Source organism: Magnolia sinica, chromosome 2, assembly GCF_029962835.1.
Source record: "Magnolia sinica isolate HGM2019 chromosome 2, MsV1, whole genome shotgun sequence".
NCBI classification, from domain to species: Eukaryota; Viridiplantae; Streptophyta; class Magnoliopsida; order Magnoliales; family Magnoliaceae; genus Magnolia; species Magnolia sinica.
The window spans coordinates 13852368-13858676 of record NC_080574.1 but is presented as its reverse complement, the minus strand read 5'-3'; the positions used below and the strand labels follow the sequence as shown (position 1 = coordinate 13858676).

At 41.8% G+C, this 6309-nt stretch overlaps 1 non-coding gene across 1 annotated transcript; it reads right to left on the bottom strand.

Annotated features, from left to right (window-relative positions):
• Positions 1–4612: 4612 nt before the first annotated feature.
• On the bottom strand, positions 4613–4719 carry LOC131238206 (small nucleolar RNA R71). Its single transcript, XR_009167616.1, has one exon. It is a non-coding gene; the product is annotated as a small nucleolar RNA R71 (small nucleolar RNA).
• Positions 4720–6309: the final 1590 nt, after the last annotated feature.

Sequence of the window (6309 nt, the reverse complement as noted above, 5' to 3'; positions counted from 1 at the left end):
GCATCTATTGGGGCCCATGATTCGACATGTGGTGGCTGGGATGACTTGAGTGATTTGATCAACCTATTTAAACTGGTGATCTGATTGGCGTGATTGGTGGTGGGCCAAACAAAGAAGCAGCTGAAGAGCAGCAACCATGTGAAGGGTGCAATCTTCATCTTCTTGTTAATGATGAAAATGGCATGCCGTTGAGGCTCTTAAATAGGCAAGTGAGGAGGCATAGGACGAAGATTCCAAGATAGTGTTTGTTTTAAGTTGTTTGGAGTTTTGAAATTCTAATTCCTTTCCGAATCAACACCCCAACATTTCTTATTTTTCGTTGGCGTTGAAAGTAAAGTTGGCCTGCTTCATTGTTTTCCTAGCCTGTCCTAACTCTCTTTAGACACCAGGGTGCGTTTGCCATAGTTCATTCAGTTCAAATAACGGATCAACCATGAGTTTTTTACACATGCGTGTCAACCAGTGGCTCAAATTCTTGTACCATTACGTGGGGCAAGATGATTTAAATTGTCTGATTTAGGGATTTTGACCGTACTGGAGGTAGTTATCTTGTAGGTCTTAAAATGTTTTTTCAAATCAAATTGCCGTTATCCTTGTATCATTAGTTGTATTGTTTTTTTAGTGAATTACTAAGAAGTTAAGTCCTATTCAATCCCGATAAAGTGACGCAAGGGAAGCCCTTTTTAGGCGTGCGGAAGGCCTAACTCATGGGGCCCACATTGATGTGTGTGTATAATCTATGCTGCCCATTGTTGAGGGTCAAATATTGCATATCAGACCCTGTATTGCCTGGTTTTTCAAACATGATACTGTTTAATAGCCCGATTTAAATCGTGTTTGTGTTGCAGGGCGTATTTACAAGCCTGGACTGAAAAGGGTACTAAAAGCATGGATTTAATGCTCAGAATCCACCAGGTAAGGGAAGGACTCCATGGGACCAAGATCAATGGGATTACACGCCAGGGATTCACGAAAATCGAGAAACTGAAGCTCAAGCGGCCTGAAAGTCAGCCAGAATGCAAGATCACGAGGTTCCCACCATCCGTTCAGCTCAAAACTTCATACATGGCCAAGGGCCCACAAGTTAACCATACATGTCGAAGTTCAACCCTCAGATCCCTCCGGAAGTGGCCCAACGGATAGATCAGCCCCTAAAATCTTGATTTGGGACCCGCCTGATATCTGGATATACTTAAATTTCATTATTGACGCCTTAAAGTGGATGAGAGAAAGGATGGACGGAACGGATTTCTCACAAAAATCCCAGTGGACCCCACTTAAGAGAGTGCATGTGCACAATGTGCACGTACTCGCCGTGCACCGCGATTGTCCCAATCGGTCAGCGTTACGCTGACCGATATCTTCTCAAAACTTCAAAAACAGCTCCAGCGTCTTCACACTGCAGCTGCGGTTTTGGCCAGTGGGCCTCATCAGACGCCTGGAGTGATGATCAGAGCCGTCCATTTGTTCCACGAGTTAGCCAAAACCCCCGCCTAGGTTTCCTTTCTCCTTCATGCAAGCATACGGGTGAAGATCTTAACCGCACGCAAGATGAACGGTAGCATAGAAGATCGTATGGGCCACACCGATTCCAGTTCAAAAATAGTCCTCTTCGAATGGTTTTTCGAAGGCATTCCAATGAATGGATTGGATTGTCCTAAAAACCTTGATCATAGGCCCACCGATCATCAAAACAGAGTTCCGGAAGCTCTGTTTCGCAACGGAGCTTGCGAAAAATCATGATGGGCCACCCTCTGAATTGATCAGGACGATCCAAGCCGTCCATTCGTTCCATAAGGTCGAACCGACCGTACAAAAGGAGTTCCTCCAAACCCATGCACGCACACTCAGAAAAGTCATGGTCAAACGCAGTTCGGACGGTAGAACAATATTCCTGATGGGCCACACTAAATGCGACCCGAACAACATCAATTCCGACCGTTTTTGCGAGACCAATCCAATGGTCGGAATGGATTCATTGCCTGATGATCGGTCCTAGGCCACACAAAGCATTAGCGCAAGCAATTGGCAACGACTGCGTAAACATAGTCCGAGACCCGGTTGATCCGGGCCATTCAGGGACCATCGACAGGATCGGTCCGACTACTTTTACTGTCCAAATCCAACCCAGGGGACCACCGATCAAGTTTAAGAAGCCTGGATGGCTTGGATCTAGCGTATGAGGCGTCCATGGGCCAAACGCAACGCTCTTACGGTTGCTGCGTAAAAGAAGCGGGCATGCACATGCGAGCTTGCACACCGACTCCAGCAGGCCTCTCTGACTGCTAGCTGACTATATAAGCAAGGAAAGAAGGAGAAGAAAAGGGCATTCTTGGAGGCTGGAACGGGGACGTGAGGAGCAGGGCTTGGACGATTGCAAGGGGAAACAACGGAGATTGGCAGCGTGTGGAGGTGGCGGTCTTGGCTTTGAAGAAAGAGGAGATCAGCGTGTGGAGGTTGGCTGCTGCTGCACGTCAGGGAGAGTGAAAGAGAGACGGAGGGGAGCTGAGGAGGCAGTGAGGACTTGAGCCTGGTTTTCTTCTTTCTCCTTTATATCTCTTTTATTTCTTAAGGTTAACCGCATCATGACGGGCTAAACCTCTTAGCTAGGGCTAAGAGGTGAAGCCTGTAGCGAGATGGGAGATTCTACTTTGTACCTTTAAAATTCATAAACTGAATTTGATTTAGTTGATTATTAAAAGAATATTTTTCTTAGTCTTTAATGGTCTGTTGTGACTGAAATTACAATGGGTTTGCTATGGCTTTGAATATTTCTTTCCCCTTTTTACGTTTATGAAGTTAGGAAGCCCTGTTGTTCATCATTGTTCCATGGGCATGGTAGGATGACAGTACCCTCCCTGATTTTCATACATTGTTGGTTAGTTGGTAATTAGTTTAATTCTGTTGGTTACTTTGTCTCCTGGGCATGGTTTGGTGATGGAATCTATTCTAATTCATATACCTTTCATCTCTTGAAAACCAGATCAAGTAAGTTCAGTTTGAATTTCATAATCCTTGATGCAGGCATAAGATCTCCCTGATCTCTACAAGTGGATCCTCTGAAACCCTAGTTTCCCTTCCTCTGAATTTTTAAGTTTTAGATAATTATTCTATAATTATTCCTTAAATTCTATTTGATTTAGATTGCATCTTAGGCTAGTTCTATTTCTACCTAGTTTCAGGAAACGTATAAGTTTCAGTCCCTGTGGATTCGACCTCGGTCTTACCGAGTTTATTACTACATCACAACCCTATACTTGGGGAGTGAACAAGTTTTTGGCGCCGTTGCCGGGGACTAACGGCTACGTTTTTCTGAAATTAATTAGTTTTAGAATTACTTTAGGATGAAAGTTTTTATTTTATTTTATTCTATTGTTTTTAGAACTTAACTTGTTTTCCTGTTTTGTAGGATCCTGACATAAGTTCTTAAATTGGTAATTCCTTCCTAATTTCTCTACTTTTTCTGTTTTTAGAATTAAGGTTTAAATCTTAGAAATTTTCTAACCCTAGTATTTCTCTGTTTGTAGGAAATAGTTTATTTTTAGAAACTTTCCTCTTTTGTTTTTTTTGAAACTAGGTTAGTTATTTCCCTTTTTAGAGATTAACCTTCTATTCTTGTTCTCTAGTAACTTTCTAATTCTAACTCTCTTAGAATCTAATTTGGTTTCTAATATATTTTTAGAATTTTTGTTTAGAAACTAACCTTCCTATTTTGTAGGCCTTTAAGATAGAAATTTCTAATTCGGTAAGCTCCTTTCCTACTTTCTATTTTTCAGTTCTCTTTTAGTAATTTACTTTCTAGTTTAGGACTTTCCTAATTTATTTTAGAAGTTTCCACTTTCTTTTAGAAATCAGTTTACTGCTACCTTTCTTTTAAAATGATTGTTCCTCTTCTTTTTTAAAATCTAACTTATTTTGTTTTATGTTGCAGATCCTTAACTTAGGAACTTCAATTTGGTAATTCCTTTCCAACTCTCCCTCTCTTTCTTTTTAGATTTTCTTTTCCTTTCTTAGGATTAGGCTTTAAATTTGATTGAGGGCTGCGAGTGTTTCATGCCCAAGTGGGCCCGTGACAACACTCGACGTTTCTTGACTGAAGGAGGATTGGTTGAGGGGTTAACTATCCATCGCAGGATTACACACCACTCGAAATCCCCTAAGTTAAGTAAAGTTATGGCTGAAGACCAACCTCCTCTACTTCCACCCAGGGTGGAGGATACCCAAGATGAAAATGAGGTGCAACAGGCACCCCCGCCTCGTACTTTACGAGATTATCTACAACCGGCGGGAGTGAGTACGCCCTCATGCATGATTTTTCCTGAAAACACAGGACAAATGGACATCAAGCCAGGAGTTATCCAACTCCTTCCCAAATTCCATGGACTTGAATCAGAAAGCCCATATTTACATTTGAAAGAGTTCGATGAGATTATAGCTACATTATGTTTTCCTAATGTATCTGAGGATACAATTAGGCTGAAACTCTTTCCTTTTTTTCTTAAAAGAGAAAGCTAAGACGTGGTTGCATTCACTGCGTCCTAGATCCATTGGCACATGGAACGACATGCAAAGGGAATTCATAAAAAAATTCTTCCCACATCATAAAACGATTACCCTTAGAAAAGCGATCATGAACTTTGCCCAAAAGGAAGATGAAACATTCTTCCAATGTTGGGAAAGGTTTAAAGATTTGGTCAGTTCATGCCCACAACACGGATTTGAAACGTGGCGCATTACAAATTTTTTCTACGATGGACTGACATCTTCCATGCGCCAAATGGTCGAGACAATGTGTAATGGAGAGTTCATTAATAAAGATGTCGACAAGGTATGGGACTACCTCAACAGTCTGGCTGAAAAAACACAATCTTGGGACTATTACCCAAAGTCGAACACCACGTCTAGGCCGACTCAATTAAAGGAGAAATGTGGATTATATCTCTTGAAAGAAGAGGATGATCTCAAGTGTAAAGTGACTACGCTCATAAGGAAAGTTGAGGCCATGGAAGGAAAGAAGGATAAGGTCAATGAAATTGTTTGCGGCATCTGTGATTGCAACATTCACACAACTGAAAACTGTCCTACAATACCCGCCTTTCGAGGAGTGTTGAATGAACAAGCCAATGCCGTAAACAACTATCAAAGACCTTTTACTGGACCTAACTCCAATACATACAATCCTGGCTGGAAAAATCATCCAAACTTTAGTTGGAGGAATGGACAAACGGCGACTCCTCCAGGTTTCTTCAATCAAAATCCAAATCAAGTGAAACCTCAAGAGGAACCGGTTCAAAATCCCATACAAGAGCTGGCTCAGGCAATGCGGGGAATTACAGATTTTATGCAAAAGATAGATTCTCGTATGACGGTTATAGAAAAGGGGATGCTTCCTGCACAACCTCTCCCCAATCCTAAACCGCAGTACGAGATTAATGATCCCAGCTCTTTAAATCAGATGGGGCATGCTAAATCCATCACCACTCTTAGGAGTGGGAAGATCATTGATAAAACTCTTTCGGTTAGGCCCGAAAAACCTCAAGAACCAGAAGAGGACAAAAATGATGGATTTAGTGATGCCCCACAAAAATTAGAACCGGAACTTCTAGAGAAGCCAGTTACTCCGTTCCCCCAACGGTTGGTGTCACCAAAACCTCTCTCTAACTCTCAGGATATCTTAGAGGTGTTGAAACAAGTGAAAGTCAACATTCCTCTACTTGATGTCGTGAAACAGATTCCTTCATATGCCAAATTTCTGAAAGACTTATGCACGACCAAAAGATGGAAAATTATTCAAAAGAAAATCTTCTTGACTGAGAAAGTGAGTGCCATCCTGAAGCAAGATGTGCCGCAGAAATTCAAGGATCCCGGTAGCCCAACCATATCATGTGTAATCGGGAACCATCGAATTGATCACGCACTTCTTAACTTAGGAGCGAGCGTAAATCTGATTCCCTACTCGGTATACAAACAGTTAGGTTTGGGTGAATTAAAACCCACCCTAACCACACTACAACTTGCTGATCGCTCTGTTCGTGTACCAAGAGGGATAATCGAGGATGTGTTGGTCTAAGTTGATAGATTTTACTACCCTGTAGATTTTATCATCCTGGACACCGAACCCATCAATAACATAAGCACTCAGATTCCCGTCATTCTTGGCTGCCCATTCCTTGCCACTTCAAATGCAATTATCAATTGCAAGAATGGTGTCATGACTATGTCTTTTGAAAATTTGACATTGGAGTCAAACATTTTTTTCAATAACGGCAGCAACTCAGAGGATGATGACGATTTCCACGACATTAACAT